Source organism: Pan paniscus, chromosome 11 (genome assembly GCF_029289425.2).
Source record: "Pan paniscus chromosome 11, NHGRI_mPanPan1-v2.0_pri, whole genome shotgun sequence".
NCBI classification, from domain to species: Eukaryota; Metazoa; Chordata; class Mammalia; order Primates; family Hominidae; genus Pan; species Pan paniscus.
The window spans coordinates 1,979,268-1,993,493 of NC_073260.2; the positions used below are offsets into that span (position 1 = coordinate 1,979,268).

Genomic DNA, 14,226 nt, shown 5'->3' on the forward strand with positions numbered 1-14,226 from the left:
TTTGAAGCCGGTGGACACAGTGTGTGAGTCAAGGCTGCTGTTCATTGAGGAGGCCTGAACTCCCTCCCGAGGGGCCCCGGCTGTGTATGGCCATCTTGCCAGCATCAGCTCATCCTGCTGTGCCCTCGTGCCTCTGGGGGCTGCTCCCAGGGGGCTCTGGGGTATCCACCGTGTCCCATGTGGAATGTTTCTGGTTCCCGCTGACACTGTTTGGGGAGTGGTGGCCGCGGGGCTGTTTGCTTCTCCTGGAAGGGCCCCGGTGGGCACCTGGAGCTTTATGACGAGGAGGCTTTTAAGTTTTCTTGTAGACACATTTAAAAACTGAGAAACAAGTGAATTTATTTTAATAATATATTTTATTTAACTCCAGTATGCCCAAAATATTTCCATTTCCACATGCAGTCGATATAAAAAGCTGTCACAGAGATATTGACCCTTGTCTAATCACGTGTCTTGCACTTTCAGCCGTGGCTGCTGTGTCAGACAATATGAGGTGGGGAGGGGACAGGCCTTGGAGGCCTCCTTTGGGATCAACAGCTTCTGGGGGCTCTGAAGCCAGTGTTGCCCGCCCACTCGCTCCGGGTCTCAGGCCGGCCTCCAGCCCCCTGTACTTGCCGCATCCTGGGGTTGGCGGCTGCAGGGCCCTCAAGGTTGGCGCTCTCAGAAGAGGGCAGTAAGGCCGGCTCTGTGGGGGTGGGGGAGCCTGGGAGCCCCCCATCGGGGTGCCAGGGAGACCTGGGGGGCACACAGCCCACTCTCTTGCCGCCTCCCGCCCTCCTGGCCACGCCTGCTGGCGGCACAAGGCCCACCTGGAGGGCCCATCGGTCCTCAGGGAAACACCACAGAAAAACCGCAGAGGAAGCGTGACCTGGCGCCCGGACAAGAATGCAGGGTGGCCCGGCTTCCAGTCCGTCTTGGGTGACTCACTGCCGTGTGCAGAAAACACCATTGTGCACCGCGGCCACAGGAAGCCCTCCGCCTCCCCCACCCCCTCCCACTCCCCCCGCCCCCTCCGCCTCCCCCCTCCCCCTCCCCCCAACCTCCCCCGCCCCCGCCTCCGCCTGCCGCTCCTTTTCCAGGTCCCGGGGCTGGTGGTGCTGTGGCACCGATGGAGAGACTGACGGCTGCTGCTGGCCTGCCATGGCCACCTCTGAGCCTCTGCCAGCAACCTGGCTTCTTGTGGGGTCCTTCAAGGTCGGCCTGTTCGGGGGTCGTTTGAGGGAGCTTTGGGTCCTACTTGAGGGCGAAGCTTCGAGGGAGGGGCCCCTGCACGTCCTGCTGGTTCCGCCGGTCCCGCCTTCCTGTGGAGGCTCCCTGGGAGGCCGCCGGGTGTCCGGCCGGGCCTCCCAGGAAACCGAGGAGCAGGGCTGCCCCCCATCCTGCCTCGGAGCCCATCTCCGGAGCAAGCCCCATGCCCAGGGCTCGGGGGCAGCTGTGCCTTCGCTGGTTTCCTTCCCTGGGAAGGGGGCATCCTGGGCTCAGCTGGGTTTGGGGTGAAGATGAGCCTTCCTGAGCGTGCATGCTGCTCCCACGCCTGCGCTCCATTCGGCATCATCTACTCCATCTCACAGCCAGGCCTGGGACTCCCCACCCGGGGGGCCGGCCTCGGGGCCTCAGCCGGAATCTGCTACAGGTTCTGCGGTGGTCCAGGGGCCCTAGAGGTGCCAGCCTATGCCCACCTGGACACCTGCTCAGCGCACAGGGCAGCCACAGCCAATGACCGAAATCTGCACTGAGGCTGGGGCTCCAGGCACAGTCACCTGCAGTCCCCTGAGACGCCTGGACCTCACTCAGGCCCTGGGGGGTCTGCCAGGCTCTGTGGGAAAGCACTGAGGCCGGGGGCTGAGGCTCCAGGCACAGTCACCTGCGGACCCCTGAGACCCCTAGATCTCTCTCAGGCCCTGGGGGGTCTGCCAGGCTCTGTGGGAAAGCACTGAGGCCAGGGGCTGGGGCTCCAGGCACAGTCACCTGCAGAGCCTTGGACCTCACTCAGGCCCTGGGGGTCTGCCAGGCTCTGTGGGAAAGGACACAGCCCTCGCCCTGCCCCCCGCCCTCAGCAGCGTCGCCTCCACAGTGAGTCAGGCACGTCCCCCGTGGGTCACCTCCTCCATGCCAGGCCGCCCCCAGGGGGGCTTCCTCGTTGTGCAGTTCTGCCCCGTGTGGGTAGGGACCCAGCTGTGTCGTCTCCCTGGGTGTGGATCGTGGGGCCAGGGAACAAGAGCCTCTGGGGTTCTCAGAACCCAACGTTCTGTGGTCACAGGACTCATGGCAACAATTTGGCTTGAGTTAGCACCTTTCAGAAGAAATGAAGACACTTAAAAGGGTTGGTTGTTAATTTTTTTTTTTTTTTTTTTTTGAGACAGAGTTTTGCTCTGTCGCCCAGGCTGGAATGCTGTGGTGCAATCTCAGCTCACTGCAACCTCCGCCTCCTGGGTTCAAGTGATTCTCCTGCCTCACCCTCCCAGGTAGCTGAGATTACAGGCACCCACCACCGCGCCTGGCTAATTTTTGTATTTTTAGTAGAGACGGGATTTCACCATGTTGGCCAGGCTGGTTTTGAACTCCTGGCCTCAAGTGATCTGCCCTCCTCAGGCTCCCACAGTGCTAGGATTGCAGGCATGAGCCACTGTGCCCAGCTGTTGGTTGTTAATTATTTTTGTTTTTTGAGACGGAGTTTAGCTCCTGTTGCCTAGCTGGAGTGTAGTGGCACGGTCTCGGCTCACTGCAACCTTCATCTCCCAGGTTCACACCATTCTCCTGCCTCAACCTCCTGAGTAGCTGGGATTACAGGCACCTGCCACCATGCCCAGCTAATTTTTTGTATTTTTAGTAGAGACAGGGTTTCACCATGTTGGCCAGGCTGGTCTCGAACCACTGACCTTGTGATCCGTCCGCCTCAGCCTCCTAAAGTGCTGGGATTACGGGCGTGAGCCACCGCGCCCAGCCAGCAGTTGTTAATTTTAAGTGGAAGCTGCAAAACTGGTGAGTGGTGTTGCCCCATCAGGGAGCTGGGGAGCCCCGGTTGTCCTGGTGTGGGCTTGGGACCTGGCACCACGTTCCGAGAAAGATGCTGAGAGATCCAGACAGGCTTTTTCATCCTAAAATGAGGCCGGTTACAGGGAGTGTGCAGCGAGGGAATGTGAACTGAATCCTTGCCAGCCGTTTCCGTTCTCAGTCACATCAGCCCATGTCTCCACTTGGCCATTTTTAGGTCCAGGGCTTTGTAGACACAGCTCCCTCCCTACACGCCGCATGCCACCATGCCTGGATAGATACCTGTTTTTTTCATAGAAACAGGGTCTCGCTATGTTACCCAGGCTGGTCTCAAACTCCTGGACTCAAGCAATCCGCCTGCTTTGGCCTCCCAAAGTGGTGGGATCAAAGGTGTGAGCCACCACGCCGGGCCAGTTTTCTGTTACTTGAAACAGAATATCTAAAACTGAGTAATTTATAAAGAAAAGGAATTTATTTCTTACAGCTCTGGAGGCTAAGTCTAAGGGTGAGGGGAGCATCCGAGGAGGCGTTCATGCTGGCGGGACTCTGAATGAGGAGGCGTTCATGCTGGTGGGACTCCGAAGGGTCCTGAGGCGGCTCGGGGCAGCCATGGTGAGGGCCCAGCATGCGGGCTCAGGCCTCAGGCCTCTCCTCCTTCTCTTACAAAGCCACCAGTCCCACTCCCGTGATAACCCAGGAATCCATGAATGGATTAATCCCTCCAGTGGGGCAGGATCCTCACCCCCCGGGCACGTCCCAAGGTCCCACCTTGAAATGCCGCAGCATGGTGATGGAGTTCCAGCGTGTTTCAGAGGGACAGACTTTAAATTACAGCAGCCGCCCTCCCACAGAAGGGACAGGCCGACTGCCCCCTTCCCGGGCTGATCAGCAAAGTGAGTGCCATCGGGGCCTTGTACAAGTTCATCCTGAGCTCAGGGACAAAAACAGCCCTGCAGACTTGTGGAGAGGGGCTGACCCAGCCTGATGGTGAGAGACAAGCTGCGCCCGGGTGCTTGGCCTGTGCGCCCGCTGGCCTGGCTTCCCTGTACAGGGTGGGTCTGTCCATTCCGATTGGCTCGAGGCTCCACCTTTTTTAAAGAGGATCTTGGAACTCACAGGCCACTCAAGGGACTGCAGATAAAAGGCCCCTAGTCTCAGATTTGGGGTTACCATTGGTCTGAGGGGCCGGTTCAGCTGTGCTGGACGTCCCTGGAGGGCCTTGCTGAGCAGCTGGGGGGAGGTGTGGTGGCCGTAGGGGCTGCTGTCTCCCCCAAAGCCCTCTTTTTTTTTTTTTTTTTTTTTTTTTTTTTGAGACGGAGTCTCGCTCTGTCGCCCAGGCTGCAGTGCAGTGGTGCGATCTCGACTCACTGCAAGCTCCACCTCCCGGGTTCACGCCATTCACCTGCCTCAGCCTGCGGAGTAGCTGGGACTACAGGCGCCTGCCACCACGCCCGGCAAATTTTTATATTTTTAGTAGAGACGGGGTTTCACCGTGTTAGCCAGGATGGTCTCGATCTCCTGACCTCGTGATCCTCCTGCCTCAGCTTCCCAAAGTGCTGGGATTACAGGCGTGAGCGACCATGCCCGGCCCCCCGACCCCAAAGCCCTCTTAAAAGCCCCTTGGGAGCTTTGGGGCACGTGCAGGGCCGGCCGAATGTTGGAGGAGACACATCCAGGCGCCCAGAGGAAGAGTCACTGTTGGGTTTTAGTAAAACACCCACGCAGCGCAGTCGAACGTGAGGAGGAGGGGCTGGGCTTCAGAGCTTTCTGGAGACACAGCAAGGAGGTTGGGCCAGGGAGACCCTTGGAGGCGTGAGGCTGGGAGACCACAGGAGGCATGAGGGTGGGAGATCCCCAGAGGCATGAGGGTGGGAGATCCCCAGAGGCATGAGGCTGGGGAGACCCCCGGAGGCGTGAGGCTGGAAAACCCCTGGAGGCTTGAGGCTCCGTATTTGTGTGCTGCGGGGCCTGGGGTGTCCATGCTGCCCAAGGGGAAAGCCCCCTCCGGCCTCCCCCTAGACCCTTTGCTGTGTCCCTCCCGCCTCCCGCGTGTGTCCTTGGGTCCAGCCAGCGCATCCAAGACCTCGAATGCCTGTGGACCCGTGGGCTCCAGTGACGGAAGCACTGGGCACTTCTCCCATTCCAGCTGGGCCGTCTTCAGAACCAGGCCAGGAGCCGCTGCGTTGGGGTTTATGCTTGGATGGTGGACGGCCGTGGGTGTGTCTGGGGGGCCGCACTCCGGGGTCTGGAGCTGCGTCTCCATCCTTCCCTGTCAGGGACCCTCTGAAGGGCCTGCGGGCCACCAGTCACCCTCCCTTAGCCAAGGGATCCCGGGAGATGGGGGCGGGGACGCTGGGTTCTGGGTTGTGGGGCTGGCAGGACAGAGCCCGAGAGCGGCCAGACCTGCCCTTTGCACGGCACAGAGGCCCCCAGGAAAGGGCCTGCGGTGAGCCGGGGGCAGATGGCCCCTTGGGGGCCAGGACCTCAGGTGGGTGGGCTTCGCGGGGGAGCAGTCACGTCTGCGGTGTTTAGGGCAGGCGGACAGAGGTGGAGGGGCCTCCCCGTGTTCGCCGCGGCCGCCGGGCTGGGCTCTGCCTGCAGCGCTGGCCTGGTGGGAAACGGAGACCCAGCCTGGGCGTGCGGGTAGGGGAGGCGCTTGGACTTCAGGCGCCTGGGACCGACGCGGCTGAGACGGAGGAGGCGCTGCCGGGTTCCACCAGCAGAGGGGCCCAGAGACCGGCCCGGACGCGCGGCGGTCGGCGTGGGGTGCCCGGGACTGGCTGCTCCGCAGGCCGCCCCCGCCCGCCCGCTCCGGTGCGTCTGTGAACGGGCGGGTTTGCTGGCGAGCGTTCTGGCCTCCACGACTCCGGGTGCAGCAGATGCGGGGCCTTCCCGGTCACAGGACCCTGGGACGCTGGCAGTGTTGGCTCCGCACTTCTCTCGGAGCCTGACAGCCTGGCTGGGGCTGCCCCGTCGGGTCCCCGCAGCGCGCAAGGCCGTCCCCAGCCTGCTGAGGGGGGCCGGGCTGCACTCCTGGAAGGGAGGGGTGGGGGCTGAGGAGCGGCCTGGGGTGGGGGTCGGGGCACAGACACCCCAGAGGAGGGCTGGGGAGAGGGTCTACCGCCCACTGAGGCTGTGGCCGGGGGAGTACTGAGAGCCCAGGGAAGTTTCCAGAAGCCGCTGGGAGTGCCCGTGGGAGTGGAGGTGGTGGTGGGGGACCTGCTCCCTTTATTCGTTTGCTGATCAGACACCATCAGCGCCATTAATGCCGCTGCCGTCTGGGGGTCGAGGGGTGCGTTGGTGCAGGAAGCCAAGTCCACCCTCCGGACGGCCACGGGGCACGCCAGGGGCAGGAGTGTTGGCCAAGAGCAGCCGTCGCCTCTGCCGTTTGGGACAAGACAAACAGAGGTGGAGCGGCCTCCTGTCAGGGCCTCCCTGTGCGATGGGGGTGTCACGAGGCTCACCCCGCCCTGGCTGCACTCAGCCCCCAGCTCTCAGCTCCAGATGACTTGCTGCCAGCCACCCTGGTTCTGTGCAGGGGCCTCGCTTTTCTTTCTTTTCTTTTTCTTTTTCTTTTTTTTTCCTTTTTCCTTACCTTTTATTTTCTTTCTTTTCCTTTCCTTTCCTTTTCTTTTCTTTCTTTCTTTTCTTCTTTTCTTTTCTTTTTTTTTTGGAAACAGGGTCTTGCTCTGTCACCCAGGCTAGAATGCAGTGGCCCAATCTTGGGTCACTGCAGCCTTGACCTACTGGGCTCAAGCGGTCCTCCCACCTCAGCCTCCTGAGTAGCTGGGACTACAGGTGCATGTTACCACGCCCAGCTGGTTTTTTTTTTTCATAGGTTGGGGTCTCACTATGTTGCCCAGGCTGGTCTCAAACTCCTGAGCTCAAGTGATCCTCCCGCCTCGGCCTCCCACAAGGCTGGGATTACAGGCGTGAGCCACCGTGCCCAGCCAGTTTCACGTTTTATTCACTCTTCAGAGCACAGAGGCCTCTGCCTGGCATTGGGGCACGGGCAAGGTGTCTGTGGGCAGCGGATCCCACCAAGGGTTCCAGGGCAGCAGATGGTAGGCAGGGCGGGGAGACCATGTGCATGGTACCCACCCCTGTGCTGGCCGGCAGGAGAAGCCAGGCTCATGCTGAGTCAGGCTAACTCTAACATTTATCAGGAACTTGATCTACTTCAATGTGATGTAAGAAAATCAAATGAGCTTTCAGCAGAAGATCCAGGGAGGAAACCAACAATAGAGAGAAATGGTGGCTTCTGCTGCCTTACAGAGTCGGAGCTGTGCCTGAGCCTTCTGCCTCTCAGCCCAGAGCCTGGCATTTCTTGAACCATGAGACGTAAAGTTTATTGTTGAGAGCCTGAGAAACTGTGGATGCTGGGGACGGGTGAGTGGCTGGGGACGGGTGAGTGGCCTGCGACGGCCGCCCTGGGCTCCGTCCGCGGCTCTGCAAATCCTTGGGCCACGGACACCAGCACGAATGAGTCCAGGAGCTGTGTGGGGGGCCCACCCTGCCCCTGTTGGTCCTGTGGTCCAGGGGTCCCCAGGGAGCAGTTGGGGAAGCAGCGGGGGTTGGGGCTCTGGCCCCTGCTCTGGCCCTGGGTGCCCACCGCCTTCCCCCGGGGGTGCTGGCCCAGCCCTCTGTGGGTCAGAGCCCACTGTGCCGGACCCCAGCGCAGTTAGGAGGTCCAAGGGTGGGATGTGCGGATGTGCGGGGCTCCCAAGTAGGGTCTTTGGACACCCGCTGGCAGAGGCCCTGGGAATTTGGGAATGGCCACTGGCTCACCTGTGGGACAGCACTGTGACCCCTCCCAGCCCCTGGCTCACCTGTGAGACAGCACGTGTCCCCTCCCAGCACCCGGCTTGCCTGGGGGATAGCACTGTGTCCCCTCGAGCACCTGGGAGGGCTGGGGCAACAGCTCTGAGGGGATAGGTAGAGGCTGAGGCAGATGAGGTGGCACTGGGAGCAAGGAGGAGACAGGCGTGGCCAGGAGGGGACTGTGGCTTTTAGTGATTTTTTTTTTTTTTTTTAAAGACAGAGCTTCACTCTTGTTGCCCAGGCTGGAGTGCAATGGTGCGACCTTGGCTCACTGCAACCTCTGCCTCCCGGGTTCAAGCATTTCTCCTGCCTCAGCCTCCCAAGTAGCTGAGATTACAGGCATGTGCCACCACGCCCAGCTAATTATATATTTTTAGTAGAAATGGGGTTTCTCCATGTTGGTCAGGCTGGTCTTGAACTCCCGACCTCAGGTGATCCTCCGGCCTTGGCCTCCCAAAGTGCTGGGATTATAGGCATGAGCCACCGCGCCTGGCCGGCTTTTAGTGATTTTTTTTGCATGATTTTTCAGAATTTGCAAATGTAGTTTTCCAAATATTGTATTACATGCATAATTGCCTTTATAGGCAGCCGAGGCAATAAAAAGCAAATAAAAATGGAGAGTGGTAGAGTGAGGAGACTGGGACGAGACCTGCTTTGATCCTGACTGAGCTCAGTTTTCTCATCTGGGAGATGGGCACGCCTCTTTCATGAAGGCGGAGGGAGTAGTGTGCAGAGGCCTCGTGGGCTCCCTGACCCTTCCCCGAGAGCTGGCATGGGGAGCCTCTGCCTCTGTTGGGGAAGGACCCGCGATCTGCTGTGGGCTGAATTGTTTCCCCCCAAATTCCCATGTTGAAGCCCTAGGCGCCATGTCACTGTATTTGGAGATGGGGTCTTGGCAGAGGTAAAATGAGGTCGTTGGGGTGGGCCCTAATCCAGTAGGACTGGTGTCACCACAAGAAGGGGAGATCAGGACACAGACGCACATGGGGGGACCCGTGAGGACCCAGGGAGGAGACCCAGAGAGTGGGGCCCACCCTCCCCACCCAGTCTCAGAGCTGCAGCCTCGGGACAGTGAGGACACACGTCCCTGTCACTCGCGCCCTGTGTGTGGTGCTTTGTACGGCCCTGGAGGACACTCCACATCCTTGGGGGTCTATGCAGAGATGGCATGGGGGTGTGACTGCCCCACCTCGGGACCCACCCCTATCCCACAGGTCTGTCTTCCCCTTCATTTCCTGGTGAAGAGCCCAGGCTGGGGCATCCACGGTTCTGGGCATGGTGGAGAGGGCCTTCTGAGAAGGGCAGCAACCACTTTCTGGAGCCCTTGGAAGCTGGCGGTGGGCTCTGCGTGGCTGGGTCTGCCCTGCTGGGAGGAGCCCTAAGACCCTGGATCTTGGGCCTGCTGGTCCATCTCCCCCGAGGCCAATTAAGGTGACAGCAAAAGAATTAAAAAGGCAAAACCCCTTAGGGGCAAAGAGAAGGGGAGAGGCGAAAACTGGGGGGCTCGGGAATGGAGGCCCAGGTTTCCTGGGTACGGGCGTCTGGAGGGCTGAAACGGACCTGGGGCGGCCTTCATGGGGTGCTGCCAGACCCTGCGGCCCCCGACCCTCGGAGACCCTGGGCCAGGGTGTGCTGGCTGCTGCTGCCGCTGGGCTGGGGGTGGGGAGGGCTGCAGAGGAACGGGGTCTGCAGCTCCCTGCCTGTGCCCCCAAACTCAGTGGCTGGCAGGTGCGGCTGGGAGGGCTTTTTCCTGGACAGACCAGCCGGGAGGAGACGCATTCGGGTCTGCATCTTCTGGGGCCCCTCAGGTCACTCACAGTGGGGCCCCACTCCTGGGGTGCCCCCAACCCATTTCCAAGCAGATGACTAGTGCCTCACTTTCAGATGCGCATAGCAGTCCCCACACTGCCATGGAGGGGAGAGGGGTCAGCACCGGGGATCCTGCAGGAAATGAGCCAAGCCGAGCCACAGGGTCTCCCGTGGCGGGTGATATGCTTTGGCTGTGTCCTCACCCACATCTCAACTTGAATTGTATCTCCCAGAATTCCCACCTGTTGTGGGAGGGACCCCGGGGGCAGTAATTGAATCCTGGGGCCGGTCTTTCCCATGCTGTTCTCATGGTAGTGAATATGACTCACGAGATCTGATGGCTTTATCGGGGTTTCCACTTTTGGTTCCTCATTTTCTCTTGCTGCCACCATGTAAGAAGTGCCTTTCGCCTTCCACCGTGATTCTGAGGCCTCCCCAGCCATGTGGAAATGTGAGTCCAATTAAACTTGTTTTTGTTCTGAGTCTCAGGTATGTGTTTATCAGCAGCGTGAAAACGGGCTAACGCAGTAAATTGGTACCAGTGGAGTGGGGTATTGCTGAAAAGATACCCAAAAATGTGGAAGCGACTTGGAACTGGGTAACAGGCAGAGGTTGGAACAGTTTGGAGGGCTCAGAAGACAAGAAGATGTGGGAAGGTTTGGAACCTCCTAGAGACTTGTTGAATAGCTTTGACAAAAATGCCGATAGTGTTATGAACGAACAATAGTGTCCAGGCTGAGATGGTCTCAGATGGAGATGGGGAACTTGTTGAGAACTGGAGCAAAGGTGACTCTTGTTATCTTTTAGCAAAGAGACTGGCAGCATTTTGTGCCTGTCCTAGAGATTTATGGAACTTTGACCTTGAGAGAGAGATGATTTAAGGTATCTGGTGGAAGAAATCTCTAAGCAGCAAAGCATTCAAAAGCTGACTTGGATGCCGTTAAAAGCATTCTGGGACCAGGCACAATGGCTCACACCTGTAATCCCCACACTTTGGGAGGCTAAGACGGGCGGATCACGAGGTCAGGAGTTCAAGACCGGCCTGACCAATATGGTGAAACCACATCTCTACTAAAAATACAAAAATTAGCCGGGCGTGGTGGCACGCACCTGTAATCCCAGCTACTCAGGAGGCTGAGGCAAGAGAATCACTTGAACCAGGAAGGCAGAGGTTGCAGTGAGCCGAGATCACGCCACTGCACTCCAGTCTGGTGACAGAGCAAGACTCCATCTCAAAAACAAAACTAAAAAAGAATTATGTTTAAAAAGGGAAACAGCATAAAAATTCAGAAAATGTGCAACCTGATGCAGTAGAAAAGAAAAACCAATTTTTTCAGGAGAAATTCAAGCCGGCTGCAGAAATTTACATAAGTAGCAAGGAGGCTAATGTTCATCCCCAAGACCATGGGGAAAATGTCTCCAGGTCATGTCAGAGACCTTCATGGCAGCCCCTCCCATCATAGGCCTGGAGGCCTGGGAGGAAAAAGTGGTTTTGTGGGCTGGGCCCAGGGTCCCTGTGCTGTGTGCAGTCTAGGGACTTGGTGCCCCGTGTCCCAGACACTCCAGCCGTGGCTGAAAGAGGCCAACATAGAGCTCGGGCTGTGGCTTCAGAGGGTGGAAGCCCCAAGCCTTGGCAGCTTCCACGTGGTGTTGAGCTTGTGGGTCCACAGAAGTCAGGAAATGAGGTTTGGGAACCTCTGCCTAGATTTCAGAAGATGTTTGGAAATGCCTAAATGTCCAGGCAAAAGTTTGCTGTGGGGCGGGGCCCTCATGGAGAACCTCTGCTAGGGCAGTGCAGAAGGGAAATGGGTGGGGGCCGGGCACGGTGGCTCACACCTGTAATCCCAGCAGTTTGGGAGGCCGAGGCAGGCAGATCACAAGGTCAGGAGATCAAGACCATCCTGGCTAACACGGTGAAACCCCGTCTCTACTAAAAATACAAAAATATTTAGTCGGGCGTGGTGGCGGGCATCTGTTGTCCCAGCTACTTGGGAGGCTGAGGCAGGAGAATGGTGTGAACCCGGGAGGTGGAGCTTGCAGTGAGCTGAGATCACGCCACTGCACTCCAGCCTGGGCAACAGAGTGAGACACCATCTCAAAAAAAAAAAAAAAAAAAAGGAAATGGGTGGGAGCCCCCACACAGAGTCCCTACTGGGACACTGCCTCGTGGGACTGTGAGAAGCAGGCCACTGTCATCCAGATGCCAGAACGGTAGATCCACCGACAGCCTGCACCATGTGCCTGGAAAAGCAGCAGACACTCAACACCTCCTGTGAAAGCAGCTGGGAGGGAGGCTGTACCATGCAGAGCCACAGGGGCAGAGCTGCCCAAGACCATGGGAACCCACCTCTTGCATCAGCATGACCTGGATGTGAGACCTGGAGTCAAAGGAGATCATTTTGGAGCTTTAAAATTTGACTGCCCTTCTGGATTTCAGACTTGCGTGGGTCCTGTAATCCCTTTGTTTTGTCCAATTTCTCCCATTTGGAACTTTTTTTTTTTTTTTTTTTGAGATGGAGTCTCGCTCTGTTGCCCAGGCTGGAGTGCAATGGCGCGATCTCGGCTCATTGCAACCTCCACCTCCCAGGTTCGAGTGATTCTCCTGCCTCAGCCTCCCAAGTAGCTGGGACTATAGGTGGGTGCCACCACGCCCGGCTAATTTTGTATTTTTAGTAGAGACAAGGTTTCTCCATGTTGGTCAGGCTGGTCTCAAACTCCCGACCTCAGGTCATCCGCCCTCCTCGGCCTCCCAAAGTGCTGGGATTATAGGAATGAGCCACCGTGCCCGGCCCAGAACGGCTATATGTACTGAATACCTGTACCCCCATTGTATCTAGGAAGTAACTAACTTGCTTTTGATTTTACAGGCTCATAGGCAGAAGAGACTTGCCTTGTCTCAGATCAGACTTTGGACTGTGGACTTTTGGGTTAATGCTGAAATCAGTTGAGACTTTGAGGGACTGTTGGGAAGGCATGATTGGTTTTGAAATGTGAGGACGTGAGATTTGGAGGGGCCGGGATGGAATGATGTGGTTTTGCTGTGTCCCCACCCAAATCTCAACTCGAATTGTATCTCCCAGAATTCCCACATTATGGGAGGGACCCAGGGGGAGTAATTACATCATGGGGGCCAGTTTTTCCCACGCTATTCTTCTGATAGTGAGTAAGTCTCATGAGATCTGACGGGTTTATGAGAGGTTTCCTCTTTTGCTTCTTCCTCATTTTCTCTTTTTTTTTTTTTTTTTTTTGAGGTGGAGTTCTGCTCTGTCACCCAGGCTGGAGTGCAATGGCGCAATCTCAGTTCACTGCAACCCCTGTTCCCAGGTTCAAGTGATTCGCCTTTCTCCACCTCCTGAGTACCTGGGAGGCACCGCCACCACGCCTGGCTGCTTTTTGTATTTTTAGTAAAGACAGGGTTTCACCATGTTGGCAGGCTGGTCATGAACTCCTGACCTCAGGTGAACTGCCCACCTCAGCCTCCCAAAGTGCTGGCATTACAGGAGTGAGCCACTGTACCTGGCTCTCATTTTCTCTTGCCGCCACCATGTAAGAAGTGCCTTTCGCCTCCCACCATGATTCTGAAGCCTCCCCAGCCACGTGGAACCATAAGTCCAATTAAACCTCTTTTTGTTCCCAGTTTCAGGTATGTCTTTATCAGCAGCGTGAAAATGAACTAATATGGGGGTTAGGAAGAGAAGCCAGGAATAAGAGAGGAGACCCTCGTAAAAAGTTTCAGAAAACCAGAACTCGTGGATAGTATTAAATTTGTGATAGCAGAAATGAACCATTCAATGAGAGGGTTGCAAAATAAAGTTCAGGAAATCTCCCAAAAAGGCAGAGAAGGAAAGATGAGAAGACAAAGTAATTCTCAGGAAGTGTAAGTTCTAAACAGCAGGAGTTCCCGAGGACAGAACTGAGGGCATGGAGGGCAGGACACCACCAGGAAGCCACATGCAGAAGGGTGGCCACGGAGCCCCCAGGGGACCACACCATGTCCATCCTGCTAGGATCCGGCCACGGCCCCGGGGTCTCCCCAGAAGATGCTGGCACTCGAGTCAGGGGGCATCAGATTTCTCAGCAACCCCTGAGGCTAGAAGACAGTAGAGGGGCGTTACCATGACTGTCAGGAGAATGACCCCTGCCCCACAGCCACGCACAGCCAGGCTTCCAGTGGAGGTGCAGTGTGCGTGTGTCATGGGGACGTGGGTGCGCCTGTGCCACAGGGACAGTCTGTGTATGTCACGGGGACGTCGGTGTGCACGTGTTATGAGGATGTTGGACGCGTGTCACGGAGACATGGTTGCCTGTGTGTCTTGGGGACGTGTCTTGGGGACGCGGGTGCACGTGTGTCACGGGGACGCGGGTGCCTGTGTGTCTTGGGGACGCGGGTGCACGTATGTCACGGGGACGCGGGTGCCTGTGTGTCTTGGGGACGCGGATGCACGTGTGTCACGGGGACGCGGGTGCCTGTGTGTCTTGGGGACGCGGGTGCCTGTGTGTCTTGGGGATGCGGGTGCACGTGTGTCACGGGGACGCGGGTGCCTGTGTGTCTTGGGGACGCGGGTGCACGTGTGTCACAGGGACGCGGGTGCACGTGTGTCA

General features: G+C 57.8%; 1 protein-coding gene across 18 annotated transcripts in view; it reads left to right on the plus strand.

The window, feature by feature from the left end:
* EXD3 (exonuclease 3'-5' domain containing 3) overlaps nt 1–14,226 on the plus strand; it is a 124,410-nt gene that overhangs the window by 10,486 nt on the left and 99,698 nt on the right. Inside the window, exon 1 of one of the 18 annotated variants that reach the window (XM_063594075.1) lies at nt 3,482–3,606. The exons of 16 other annotated variants lie outside the window; for them this stretch is intronic. The gene's annotated coding sequence lies outside the window, so the exon portion shown is untranslated. Of the gene's footprint in view, nt 1–3,481; nt 3,607–12,398; nt 13,268–14,226 lie in introns of those variants that run through there. One more of the 18 variants, XM_055117404.2, reaches the window with a different exon arrangement.